This window comes from Gossypium hirsutum, chromosome A13 (assembly GCF_007990345.1).
Source record: "Gossypium hirsutum isolate 1008001.06 chromosome A13, Gossypium_hirsutum_v2.1, whole genome shotgun sequence".
In the NCBI taxonomy this organism is placed as follows: Eukaryota; Viridiplantae; Streptophyta; class Magnoliopsida; order Malvales; family Malvaceae; genus Gossypium; species Gossypium hirsutum.
Genome location: NC_053436.1, coordinates 5,391,139 through 5,406,205, shown reverse-complemented (window position 1 = coordinate 5,406,205; position 15,067 = coordinate 5,391,139). Strand labels below are relative to the sequence as shown.

General features: G+C 27.5%; 1 long non-coding RNA gene across 1 annotated transcript; it reads right to left on the bottom strand.

Moving 5' to 3' along the window:
- Nucleotides 1-9,427: 9,427 nt before the first annotated feature.
- On the bottom strand, nucleotides 9,428-10,762 carry LOC107894284 (uncharacterized). Its single transcript, XR_001683206.2, has 2 exons — nucleotides 10,072-10,762; nucleotides 9,428-9,958 (listed from the first exon to the last, which is right to left on the bottom strand). It is a non-coding gene; the product is annotated as an uncharacterized lncRNA (long non-coding RNA).
- Nucleotides 10,763-15,067: the final 4,305 nt, after the last annotated feature.

Sequence of the window (15,067 nt, the reverse complement as noted above, 5' to 3'; positions counted from 1 at the left end):
AGGAAAAAATTTTATACACATGTAAATAATGTTATAAAATAAAAATAATGTTATAAAATAAAAAGAGATTGAGAGAATAAAAAACAAAGAAAATATGAAAGTAAAAAAGAATGAACTTTATTGGTTAAAGGGATGATTATAATACTTCATTAGAGTCTCTATTTATAGGCATAAAAAGTACAAAAAAAGTAGAGATTTAATTCTAATAACTATTAGAATTTAAAGTACATCAAAACTTTATCTTAATCATGATGGACATCCACTTAATAAGATATTCATGACACTCCCCCTTAGATGTAATTGGTAAATGATGTGCCTCGTTAAAACCTTATTAGAAAAAATCCTGTGAGATAAAAAAAAACTAATGAAGGAAAAAAAGTACACAATCTTCTATTAAAAGATGCCTCGTTAAAATTTTTTTATCAGGAAAACCCAATGGGACAAAATCTTGGTTAAAGGAAAAGAGTACAACTTATTTTTAGACTCCCCCTGATGGCAACATTACATTACATCTTTGAGTTAACGCATTCCAATCTTGTGTAATAGTCTTTCAATTGTTGAAGTTGGCAATGCCTTAGTAAAAAGATCTGCTAAATTCTCACTAGAACGAATTTGTTGAACATTTATATCACTTCTTTTCTCAAGATCATGGGTAAAGAATAATTTCAGTGAAATATGTTTCGTTCTGTCACCGTTGACATAACCACCCTTCAATTGAGCTATATATGTTGCATTATCTTCGTATAAGATAGCTAGCATCTTTTCCTATAAAGGACAATTACATATCTTTTTAATATGTCGGGTCAATAACCTTAGCCAAACACACTATCGACTTGCCTCATGCATTGCAATTATTTCTACATGATTTGAAGAAGTAGCAACTAATGTTTGCTTTGTTGAACGTCATGATATGGCAATATCCCACATGTAAATAAATATCATGTTTGAAATCAACCTTTATGTGGATCTAATAAGTATCCAGCATCAGCATAGCTAACTAATGGGGATTTTGAATCATTTGAATAAAATAACCCCCTATCAATAGTCCCTCTGAGATATCTAAATACATGTTTAATTCCATTCCAATGTCTACGTGTTGGAAAAGAACTAAATCTTGCTAACAAGTTTACAGCGAAAGTTATATCAGGTCTTGTGTTGCTTGCAAGATACATCAATGCCCCTATGACACTTAAATATGGTACTTTAGGACCAAGAAACTTTTCACCATCCTCGCAAGGATGAAATTGATCTTTATTCACATCTAATTATCGTACAACCATCGTTATACTTAATGATTATGCTTTATTCATGTAAAATTTCTTTAATATCTTTTTCATATAAGTTTATTAATGAACATGAATTTCATCTTTTAAATGCTCGATTTGTAAACCAAGATAAAACTTTTTTTCCAAGATCTTTCATCTCAAATTCTTTCTTTAAGCAATTTACTGTATTTTGAAGCTCTTTAGAAGTTCCAATAATATTTAGATAATCAACATAAACAGCAATTATCACAAAATCTGATTCAAACCTTTTTATAAAGACACATGGCCAAATTGGATCATTTATGTAACCTATTTTTTAACAAGTATTCATTAAGACAATTGTACCACATATGTCTAGATTGCTTTAATCCATATAAATTTTTCTTTAATCTGACCGAGTAATTTTCTCAAGAAACTGTATATCCTTTCGGAATTTTAAATCCTTTAGGGATTTTAAATCCTTTAGGGATTTTCATATAAATTTCACTATCAAGTGTACCATATAAATAGAATGTAACAACAACCATTATATGCATGTTAAGTTTTTCACGTACTGCCAGACTAATAAGATATCTAAACGTGATTACATCCACCACAGGAGAACATGTCTCTTCATAATCAATGTTGAGCCTTTGCAAAAATTCTTATGCTACAAATCGAGCTTATATCTTACAACTTCATCAATTTCATTTCATTTTTGCACAAATACCCGTTTATATCCTATTGGCTTTACACCTTTAGGTGTTTGAACTATAGGTCCAAAAACTTCACGTTTAGAAAGTGAATTGAATTCTGCTTGAATTGCATCTTTCCATTTTTTTCCAATCTTTTATATTTTTACATTCCTCAATAGATTTAGACTCAGGATCCTCATTTTCTTTTATTATCTCAATAGTAATATTATAAGCAAAATTGTTGTCAACAACTGTATTTTTTTTGGTTCCTTCTTTTTCTCGAATTGACATAACTTATTGAGATCTCTTTATTTTCATCATTTTCATTTTCACTTTTAGGTACCTGAATCTTTTCTTGAGTTTTATAATTAGTTATGTCATGGGTCTCTTCAGGAACTCCTGCCTCCACTATAGGACCATCTTGAACGTTTGCTCCTTTTCTTTTACGAGAATTTTTATCTTTGAAATCGACCGATCTTCCACGCTTCAGGCATGGATTACTTTCTTTTGCACTAACTGTTTGCCCTATTAGGACATCAATTCGTATTGGAGCATTTTTAGCTGGTATGTGAGATTTAATGAATCTGATAGTTGATTTGTAAAATGAATCATCTGTTAAACTTCTGGTTCATATTATTTTATACAAGGATCTTAGACATTGATAATTTATTTCAAGTTTTATCCTCTCCCCTTAATGTTGGGAAAATTGATAACTCATGTTATAATTAAATATAGAATTAATAGCTCAAAAATATTATAAGGAGACTGATATAAATATACATTATCAATATCTTATTATGACTCATCTTTGTGCATTGTGGTGAAGCAGTTGGAACATATACTGTACATCTAAAAATTGTAAGATGGGAAATATTTAACTCTTAACCAAAATTCAATTATAATGAAGAGTATTTATAATTTATTGACTTGATGTGTACAACATGTAAATCAATACAATCTCATGTTGAAATAGAAAGTTTTGTTCTCATAAGTAATGATTTAGCTATTAGTTGGAGGCATTTGATAAACAATTCAGCTAAATCATTTTTTGTGTGAACATGAGCTACAGAATGTTCAACTTTTATCCCAATTGACATGCAATAATTATTGAAAACTTGGGATGTAAACTCACCAACATTAGCAAAATGAATTGTTTTAATTACATAATCTGAAATTAATCATTTAAACAAGCAATCTCGCAAACGAAAGGTTGTGAGTTAATAATACATGTAATTAATTTGTAGATGCATCCACCAAAATCATATAATATCAAAACCATCTACATGGTGAATGAAAGGGCTCATATTCATTTCATAAATGCAAGGCATTAAATCTTAACTTTAGCTTTGGAGTTTCTAAAAATGAATTTTCATTAAGAATAAGCAACAAATGAGAATTCTTTAAATTAAAGAATCTTCTAGTTTTTTAATGAATGTCCACAAGAATTCTTAATTATTTTTCGCATCATATATGATCCAGGATGGTCTAACTGGTCACGCCAAGTAGTAAATGCATTTATATTAGTAAACTTCTGGTTTATTTTAACATATGTTTCAATTGTACTAATTGTAACAAATTGATAATTTTATTATCATTCATTTTAATTTGTATCTATATATAAGTACTATTGTGACATTTACTACTGGAAATGTCTAAATCAATTTGCAGTCTATAATGTCACTAAGTCAATAAATATAATTTCCAAATAATTATATACAGTATTCGCTTCAAGGAATATGCCAAAATATTCAAATGCCGCCAAAAATCTATTAATAGCAAACTTTGAAAATGGATTTTATTTTCTAGGTGTACAACAAGTATATAACCAATGACTTTTCATGCATAAGTTCTTTTGCAAGTTCTCGTTAGTACTATTTTTCCACGTAATTTTAATTGAAAACTTATTTTGAATACTATAGAGTTATACTAACAGTTTTTAAAAACTTGCAACTTCAGGTGCATCCAATTATAACGAGCTTTAGATAGAATTATCATATTCTATTGCTTATAAGTAAATCTTTCATGGTAAAATATTTTGCTTTCAACCTTTTAATAGGGATGATGACAAAAAAACATCACAAAGATTATAAAATAAATATAAATACTCTCTTTTTCATCATTTCAAAATAGGTATTTATAGCAATAATGATTCATATGAAATATAATATTTTCCTCATTCACAATCTTAATATAAGATCCATTATAAACATCTTTTAAAACCAATGAATTAACCATCACAAGATATTAATATATTAGCTCTTCTAGAGCTTTCGACTAATTTTGTACTACTAAATATTGGAATAATATTTGTTTGTTTCAGTACCAAATAAGTTAAATATTTTCTATATGTAACAATAGAATTCATTACTACATTCTCATATCCTTCCTCAAAAAATATTAATAGAAACAAAATATTTGGGCAAACACCACATATATGACCAATAATATTTCATATCACATATTGATAACATAAGTTATCTTTACCCTTTGAAGAATTATCTTGAGAACTCTCATTGTTCTCTTATTTATTACTATATTCTCACTTTTAGTGGTCCATGATTATATCTTTTATTTTCTTTATGTTTACATTCACTTCGGGAAATGCAACAAATCTAGTAGGACAGACTTATAAACATACCAATAGATTCTTTATTTCATAATCACCATCGCAAATATGCGTGAGATTTCAAATCAAAATCTATTTATTCATGTTGTCATAATTAGCCTCCAATTATAATAAACATGATATAATAAATAAAATATAGTAAAATATACCTAAAGATTTTTAACATCATCGTCGCCACCTTGACTATTATCACGAGCACAAATCCATACTTTACTCATGCTTGTACAATAAATCAAATATCAGGAATAAGAACCATAATCCATTCTGAGATTGAATCTTTCAACATCTTGAAGATGAAGTTGTAAAGGTGAAAGTTTAAGGTGAAAAAGAATTTGATCTGTGGGATGGCTTCTAAAGATTTTGAAAAAAATAGAGAATCATCGTGCTGATAACGTGTTATAAAATAAATAGAGATGGGGAGAATAAAGAACAAAAAAAATATGAAAGCAATAGAGAATGTACTTTATTAATCGAAGGGGTGATTACAATGCTTTGTCAGAATCTCTATTTATAGGCATAAGAAGTATAAAAGAAGTAGAGGTCTAATTCTAATAACTATTAGAATTTAAAGTACATCAAAACTTTATCTTGATAATGATGGACATCCACTTAATAAGATATTTATAACAAATACGATATTCTATCAACTTGTTATTTCCACACATGATATTCTAATTAATGAATTTAATAAGAATTATTTGAGTTAAGATGTAAATTTTAAATTTTTTAAAAAATAATTAAATTAAAAATAAAATAAAAACATCTGATAAAAAAAAGTTGGACAAAATTTTCTCATTATCCACTGTTTACAGGTTGACAATTTGTTTAATTTAGGAAACTGTAACTTAACTTTGAGACTTTTACCTATCTCTGGCAAAAAAAAGGCTTTTGGATTATTATCTCTTTTAGATTTTTTGTTTGTTTGTTTTAACGTGGTGAATATCAATTTTTTTAGCTTAATGGTTAAGGGTGTTCATTATCTCAGGTATGGCTTGGGCTTCAGTCACACTAGTCGCATTTGTTGTTCGAGTTTTACCTTGTTATTGTAATTCACCAAAAATATATATAATTTTTTTTTGGTTACAACAAATTATTAAATTATAAGTATAATTTCGAGTCGAGATGAAATTTATTTATAAAGTCAATTGCATTACACATTTCGAAACTGTGAATATTTAAAATATATTAATCAAATTTTAATTACATTTAAACTAATAACATAAACAACTTAGATCAAAGTTATTAATACAACAGTTTGTAGAAAAGCAACTAATATTTAATGTTTAAGCTAATGACTAGATTAAGAGAATAACTAAGCATTCAATTGAAACATGTTGAAGTTTATAAATTAATTTAAAATATAAATCATAGTTTGAGGATGTCTAGCGTAATAAACCATTATTTATATAAACCTACTAAGGCCCTCGGGTCGAATGGGTTACACCCGTTTTTCTTTCAACATAGTTAGCAAGAAGTGAAAACAAAAGTTAATAACCCAACATTAGCTATTTTAACACAACTTTTTAACTTTTAATCTTTAAAATTTTTAATTCTGTCGTTCCCAACACAATTTTTAATTTTACTTCTCATTTAAAATGGTTTTTTTTTTAGCATTTACAGTACTGAGGAGGATTCTCTTTAAACATATTATTGTGTTTTAAGGTGACTTTGGATGGACAGTGAAGTGAGGTACGGAGCAATATATTATTTTTAGTTTATTTTTTATTTCATATGACAGTATCATTATAATATCTAATTTTATTATCACCACTATTTTTATATTAATTATAGATAGAAGTACTACTCATCTAAATCCACTTTTAATGTTTTCTTTTTAAAAATTAAATGACGATGAATGACAATTCAGCGAAAAATGAGTAAAACAAGAGGACCGCAGCCCACCTAATAATGAGTTTGGTTGGAGTAATTGTAAAGGTTCCGGTACTTGAAACTAAAATGAAAAGGAAGGAGTGGGCAAAAATTTCTCAGCCACATCAAGACACGACATAGCTTTGTACGATTCCGCACATGCCGATGGCGTGCCGACTTTTAACACTGCTAAGCTGTACGCATTACCTACATCATCACATCAACTATTGGTTGAAGCCGTACCAAACAAACATCACTAAAAAATTCATAATGTATCAATTTTGGTTATGAATTTCGTAATATTTTATAATTGTATAAATGTTATGGTTAAGTTTATTAAATTTTTTAAAATTAAGATTGAATTAATAAAGTATATAAATATCGAAAATTAAATTTAATATTATATTAATTAAAATTATACACGATTGACAAAAAATATTAATACGGTGATTAATTATTTTTAATTGTCCACATTCAAAATTACAATAGGTTAATTTACTCCATTTTTTTGATAAGGACTAATTTAGAAATCTAAAAGATCATTTTACCTAAAAAATAATATTGAAAAAGTTTTATACTTTATTAAAAATTTGATGGGTAAACTACAAAAATAGATTTTAGTTACTTATGGTTGAAATGTTACGTTTTAATTATTTACGTTATTGTTTTGTTACGAAGTGGTCATTCTACTGTTAAACTCTGTTATCTCTCTAACGATAGTCCTATGTGGCAGTTCAAATGAGTTTTAAATTCCAACTTAGATATCCAGTTATTGAGATAAAAATAGGTTTTTAATTTAAATAAATTTAATCTAAACTATCACATAGGACATCCAAGTTGACATTTAAAATCTATTTAGTCTGTCACGTAAGACCGTCATTAGGAAGGTAACGAAATTTAATGGTAGAGTAACCACTTCGTAACAAAACGATATATTAAATTATTAAAACGTAACATTTCAAATATAAATAACTAAAATATAATTTCATGTAAATAAAAGTGACAATTTTTATAGTTTATTTAAATTTAATTTAACTTAGTACTATGTATTATTGAAACTTGAAAGTTGAAACAACTATGAATTAAATGCTTAATTAAATATACATTATCTTTTGGCGATTTGTCAATCGAATCCATCCTTTTTATGTTTTTTTTTCTTTTTTTAAAGCAAAAGTTTAAGATGCGACATTCTTTATGATATTAGACGTGAAATTAGTGGTCCTTTTTCTTCTTCTTTAATTTCCTTTTGAGTAATGTCGATTAATACAGGAAGATATAGTTTTAAATATGTTAAAGTATATTATTTTTTTATTTATAGATTGAAGAAGGATTATGAATAATTTTAATTATTGTGTTAAAAAAGAATAAATATGATTAAAAATTATAATAAAATAACTTAAGAAAGATTTTTTTGTATATATTTAAAAAAAATTGATTCAATCACCTTTAAATTTTAATCTTCTGAGTGAGTACAACGATATCGAAATTTGTTATCACATTTTTTTTGTAAAGTCTTAGTTATCTCCAGATTATCTATTTGAATCGTGACTCTTTTAAACTCTTTGTTAAATATCACTAATAAAACTAGGGGAGAATTTGGGGGGCTGGAAGGGGCCCGGCCCCCCTAAAATGTAAAATTTTTATTTAGTCTCTTAAATTTTTAAAAATTTTTAAATTAGTAAAACTAAAGTTACACTTTAGCTCTCTAAAATTATAAAAATTCGATTTAATCTTTTAAAAATTATAAAAATATAGACTATAAAAAATTAAAATTTCATTCGAACCCTAAAATTTTGTTAAACCATCTAAAATTCTTCAAAGTTGGGTTTCGAAGTCAGTCATCAAAGAACAAAATTATTTGAAAACAGCAACTTTAAATAAATTAATGATTGAAACTTGAAACCGCTATGAATTAAATGCTTAATTTAATACCTTATCTTTGGTATATTATAAAAGAAATATGGGGCCAACTTATTTAAGTGATAGATCAGACTATTAAATTAAATTCACCAAAGTTTGGGGAATTCCATTGTCGACATTAATGTGGAAAGTGAAAAGGTATAAAAAGTTTTTCATGGATCGAAATTGTGGTTTCACATCATTTTTATCTTTTTTTTTGTTATTATAAAAATGATATATTATATTTTTCTTTTTGATTTTGATTTTTAATTTTTTCCTCATGAAAAAATTCAAATCCAACTAAAAAGGTTAAAAGTGATGAGAAAAAATCTGATTTTTTATTCTCCTATTAAAAAGAGATAAAGATGTCGTGGAATCACAATTTCATATAATCATTTCTCTTAAATCATATAGTTGCATTTTGTAATAATAGTTTATAATGTTTGTAGGTAATAATATTTTGTTATTTAGAAAAGTCTATCAAATTATAACTTTTGTACGTAAAGGTATCTTATAAATTAAAGACATAATTTTACGTAAAATTATCTTATAAAACAACACAATTCTATAAAAGGAGATGTCATTAAAAGATATATTCCTACGAAATTACATATCATGTATGTCGAAACTATTTTTTTTTATTTTGAAAAGAAACAAATAATATATAAATAAATTTAAAAGAAGTAGTATATGAACATGTTTGAAAAGGAATTTAAATAAGTAATTCGATGTGAATTATATATATGTATATATAAATATGAATGTATGAGGATAAATATTATATAAAAAAAATTTAAACATAGAATTGCATGGAGAAAATTTTAAAATAATAAATTATATAATAAAACAATTCAACCAGATACAAAAGGAAAAACACAAAATGAAATTAATAAAATAGTTCAAAATAGTATGTTAAAATAATAGGTTAAAAAATGAATAAGAAATAAATTTTAAGAATATAAAAATATAAACTTAAACTTAATTGAAATAAGAAACAAAATTGAGAGGATAATTTATAAATAAAGCAAATCATTAAAACAGAGCTGAGGATCGAAATAAAGTGCGCACAAATGAGCGGGGACTTGGAATACACATATCTCGAATCTCAAAACGCAGCGTTCAAATAAGGATTAAATTGTAACAATGCGCAAATCTCAGGGAAAATGTAAAAAATAAATAAAACATGATTGAGGCTTAATTAAAGATCGGTGCAGGAGAGGAGGGACTACATGCACAATTAGCCCTCAAAGACCAAAACATGCGGATCTCGATGGGCACCGGGTCGGGTCGCACGGGTAAGGCCTATACGGCACCGTTTTGGAGCCACTGAAACAGGCCCTAAACGGTGCCGTTTCATGCTCTTCATAAAACAAAAACAAAAATAAAAAACCCTAAACAACATTTGGCTATTTGAAAAAGAATCAAAATAAAACCTAAAGCCTCCCTTCCACTCTCATTCAGCCGAACCAAAAAGCTCTACCACTTCACCTCCATACTCAACGGACGGCAACGTATGAAGGTTTATCCTGGCCTTATTCGACCGCAAATCTGAGGGTTTTGTTATGCTTAACCTCAATCCTCATCTAGCTTCGATTACCACGACGTAAACAAGGATTCGAAGCCTCCTAAGAAAGATAAGTATTAACGCTTTCATTTATTTTGTTTTTTACATACAATGACGAAGATCAAAGAAAAATAGAAGCAAAAACGAAAGACAAAAAATGAGATTTAAAATCACCTTTGGAAAACTCTTTTTCCTATTCAAACTTTTGGTATAGATTTTGTATCGTCTCTCCCAAAAATCCCCCTTTACATTCAATTTCATTTCGTTTTATAGCTGAAAAATAAGAATAAAATAAATAAGAAAATCAAATTTCCTTGCTGTAATTTCTGTTATTTGCTGTCCATTGCTCTTTTGTTTGTTAGTCTGTTGTAGGTGTGTATGGCGTGGAGAAGCCATTAGTGGGCATGTCGACGTGGAGAATGAAGCAACGGCGCGCGTGAAAGCTGGCACGAAGGTAGCAGCGGCACAAGGGGGAAAGGGAACCCTATAGTTCTAAAAATATTAAACTTTCGGGCCTGGGCTAGTTTTTGTCATTGGGCCGTTGCAATTTGATTTGTATTTTGAGGCTTTTTATTTTGGATTTTGGGCTTGGGATATTATTATGGACATTGGACTTTAATTTTGGTTTTTTTTTTGTTTTGGTTTATTTTGTTTTTTGGTTTTTGTATGGCCCGGGCTAAAATTGGGCCTTACAATGTAAAGACTTATTTATTGAATGCTTAAAAGAAAATTATTCTACACGTCTCAAAATCTTTGTATTTTACTAACTTCATTTTTTTTATTTTTGTGAAAAATAAAATAAAATAAAATAAAGAACACACAAATTTTACGTGGAAATCTTTTCGGGAAAAAATTACGGGCAGAGAAGAAGAAAATTCACTATGTTGAAAATTTTGAATCAAATACAACAGGAATAGACTATGTCTATTTATAGGCTTGCAAAGCTATATTCTAGTAGGATTGAAACACCTTATCCTAATCAATATAAAATAGATGGAGTTTAATAAGGTTTAAAAACCTTATTCTAAAATAAAATAAAAAAAGTCTAGTTCTATATGGATTTTACTTTTATTTTATTTTCCATCGTATTTTATTTAAATAAGAATTTGGGTCACTTAATTCTAACAATTTTCATGTTTCAATTTTTTAATATGTTTTTCTAGCAATCTTAACACTGTAATATCAATTTATTATGAAGCAGGAATTATTCTGTGGCTACTATGCCCCTTCTTACAATGTGACAATAATTTTAAGGATCCATCAAATATAGTGAAAAGATGAATGAAAGAGCGTATTGATATATATAATATCGTGATTGTTGATTTAAACATTCTTTAGTAAAAGATGTACATTTTGCATTGACAACTATAGTGAAATTTTTTAAAATAAGAACTATGAGAACAAAAACGATTTTAGCTATTAGATCAAAAATAAATAGTTCTAAGCCTTAGATTTTGTATTTATCTTACTTTATTAAAATCAAAACCAGCAACACCTAATCTTTTAATTCATTTTTTCTTTTTACCGTCTAATTGAAGTTTTAGGGTGAAAAAATTTTAGGTAATCTTTGCTTTCAGATTTAATTTTTTAAGAAAAAAATGCAATGGAAGGAGTTTAGGTTATTAAGATTCATCAAATTGGGTATTAGGTACTAGTTTTTCTTGATTGAATAAATTGGTAGACCGTTTCATTCTAAAAAAATTAAAATTTTTTTCTTGGTTGATTTTAAGTACTTACTTTTTTACTCAATCAATGTAAAAGTTCTAGTTTTTTAAAAATGAAATGGTCAACCAATTTTTTTAATAAAAAAACAAATATCTAATACACAAATTGGTTAATCTTAATAACCTTAATATCTTGCTTTCAATTCCCATTTTTTTCAAAAAAAAATAGAAATTAAATATGAAAGTAAAGATTACCAAAAAAAATAAATTTCACCTTGATACTTTAATAACACACTGAAAAGAAAAAGAATAGAAAAAATGAGTGTTGTTGGTTTTATTTTAATAAGGTAGAACCATTTATTTTGATTCAATGGCTATGATTATTTTAGTTCTCATTGTTCTCATTTTAAAAGTTCTCACTGTAGTTGCCATTACATTTTACAACCATAATGTAGTAAAATTACAGTATGAAATTATACAATCTAATAATTTTAACTATCTTATGAAGAAAAAGTAATTGAAATGATTCTTAATCTTATAGGATTAAAGTGTGACTTCTTTATTTAGTTTATCCAACTTAAAGTTGAATTTATGGAAATAGAATGGTTAAAATTTATATGAATGAAAATTAGAGTTCTGGTCATAACCAATGCCGACTATTTCCTAATAAAAGGGGACGATGTCTAAAAATATGTTGTAAAATATATTTTGGCCATGTTAGTCTATGAATTGATTATATTAGAGATCCAATCTCAAATTTAAGATAATGAAATGGCAGAGGAAATAATTTTGTTTAACTAGTAGTACCACAACTAGAATGAGTTTTGACCATATTATTAGACATTGATAATGAGAACCAAACAATTAATTAGTAACTTTTAATTTTAAAGTTCAATGGATAAAAGCAAGTTATCGTTTGTGTTTGTGATGCATTAGTAAAACTCATTCTAAAACAAGTTTAATAGAGACTATTAAAGGAACTTTATCTATAGAACATAAGAAGTGGTGCTGCTTTGATGTGATTCAGGTCACATCATGGTACAAAGTAATTCGACGAAGTCGAAATTGGCCCAAACACAAGGAGCCCAAGTGCAAAATGAAACATCTCATGGGCTTGATTGATTATTGGGCTAACTATTTCAAAGACATTTTTCTTATTTTAATAAGTTGCATTTTAATTTAATCCACAAATTTTACTTGCATTATATTTAATATGTTGCATGAGTTATTTATGTTAATGCATGAGTTTGAGTCATATGTCCATATTATATGTGTGTGGTGTGTTGTTCATTTTATGTTGTTGTGTTTTATTGCATGTTGCATGTTAAGATATATATATGCGTATGATAGTATGTTTGGGTCATTGCTCGTAAATGTTACATATATGCGTGTGTCTAGTGCATGTGTGTTAATAACTAAGTGCTGTCTTGTGTTTATATTATTTATACGTGTGAGTCTTAGTCGAATTTTGGAATGATTTGTTGCAAAGTATGATGGCTATTTATATTGGTTGTAGGTGACCTATTGGTGTCCCAAGAGTGACCTTTCATTTAGCCGAATGCATGCACACAAAAATCTTCTAAAATATTCAAGAACCAGCTTTCAATGAAGATGCATTATGACCATTCAAATGTTACTCAACTACATGTCTTCATGCATTTCTTAATGAGGAAAAATTCATGAACAAATCAAGGAAATGTGCTTCATAAATTCAACCATTGAATGAGAATATACATGCACCAAAGTGGGGAATGAACTTCAAGGATCCATGCATCAAATTCATGAACCAAGAATCTCATTATGGCATGATTAATGGAAATGAATGCCCCATGCTGTAATGATCTGAATTTTACCGATACTGGAAAAGTGTAATTTCGAGTCTCCGTTTATGAAAAATGGATTCGTAAATATTTATTAAAAATATTTACGAAGTTAAGTAAGTGATTAATTAAAGTCTAATAAAGTGAATTTAGCTTAATTAGGAATAATTAAGTAGAAGGATTAAATTGAATAAAGAATAAAAGTCTAATTATAGAATAAAGAAAAATCAAGGGACTAAATAGGAATTAAGCCAAAAGGTGGCGACAAATGTATGGTGAAAATAAGGTAGATGTGTAAAAATATAATATGTACACATGTATTATACATATGTATTTACTTAATTGATAAGTAAAATTATAATAATTAAAGTATTATATTATATTATTATATTATAAAGTAATATAATTAAGAAATAAAAGAAATGAAATGAAGAAAAAAAAGAAAAAAAGAAGGCACGGGTAGCAGGAGAAAGAAAGAAGAGAGGAAAGAAAAAGAAAAAGGAAAAATTAGGGTTTTGATGTTTCAAGTTTAATTGGTAAGTCAATTTGATCCTTTTCTTTGTAATTTTAATGTTTATGGAATCCTAGAGAAGAGTGCTACATGAATTATGTCAAAAGTTAGGAAGTTAATGATTTTTTTATGTATTGATTAAGTTAAAAAAATTGAAGAATTATGAGTTAAATGATAGGAATTTAAGTTAGAAGTAGGAGAAGAATTGAATTGTAAAGTAATTCATAAGTTTTGACATAATAAGAATTAAATTAAAGGGAATTCAAAATTGAAGTTTTATGTTGAATATGAAAAGCTAGAAATTACTTTAAAGTAAGTATAAAGATGAAAACTAGGTTAATTTTGAAGAAAAAGAAAGGTTATGGTGATAGGACTAAAATAGAATTTATGAAAAAGTTTCATGGAAAATTAGAGAATATGATATTAATGATCTTAAATGTTGTGTTAATTTTTCAGTAGCTAATATAGTGCCGAAAGTGTCATCGAGGAAAGGGAAAAAGAAAATGGACGAGGAATATCGAGTGAACTCAAGAATTACGGTTTGTATTTCTAAAAACTGAACTTAATAGTTAATTGTTATGTTAATATTTGAATTGCTTGAAAATGTAAATGCTAAGGTAAGAATTATAATGTTTTATAACTTATTGAATTTGATTATTGATTGTTGTATCATGATTGATATGTGACAAGTAATTAACGTATGAAATATTTGAATGTGTGATTATTGGAAAATGAATTAAAAGGTATGTTGTATTAAAATTGAATTACATGTGAATTGATAAAGAAAGGTATTTAAATGAAGTGAAAGTAAATTAAGAACGGAAAGTAGAAATTGAAAGTTGACTGAATACCCTATTAATAATGTCGGGCTAGTCGAATATATTTGGCATGCCATAGGATTGGAAGTGTTCAGGGATATTCCGACTGTGTGTCGATGAGACACTATATGTATCGACTACTGTGACTGTTTCGGATTCATTCCGAAGAGGTACTCTGTACCTAACTGTGACTGTTACTGTTACTGTTACCCTTACGGTGTATTCCGGCTTCGGCCGATGAAACACTGTATATTATCCCCAGTGTGTGGGTTGGATCCGTGTATCCGTCCAGGTCCGAGTCATGTTAATAGGGATAACTAAAAGTATTAAAGACTGTTTGCTACGAAATAATTAACT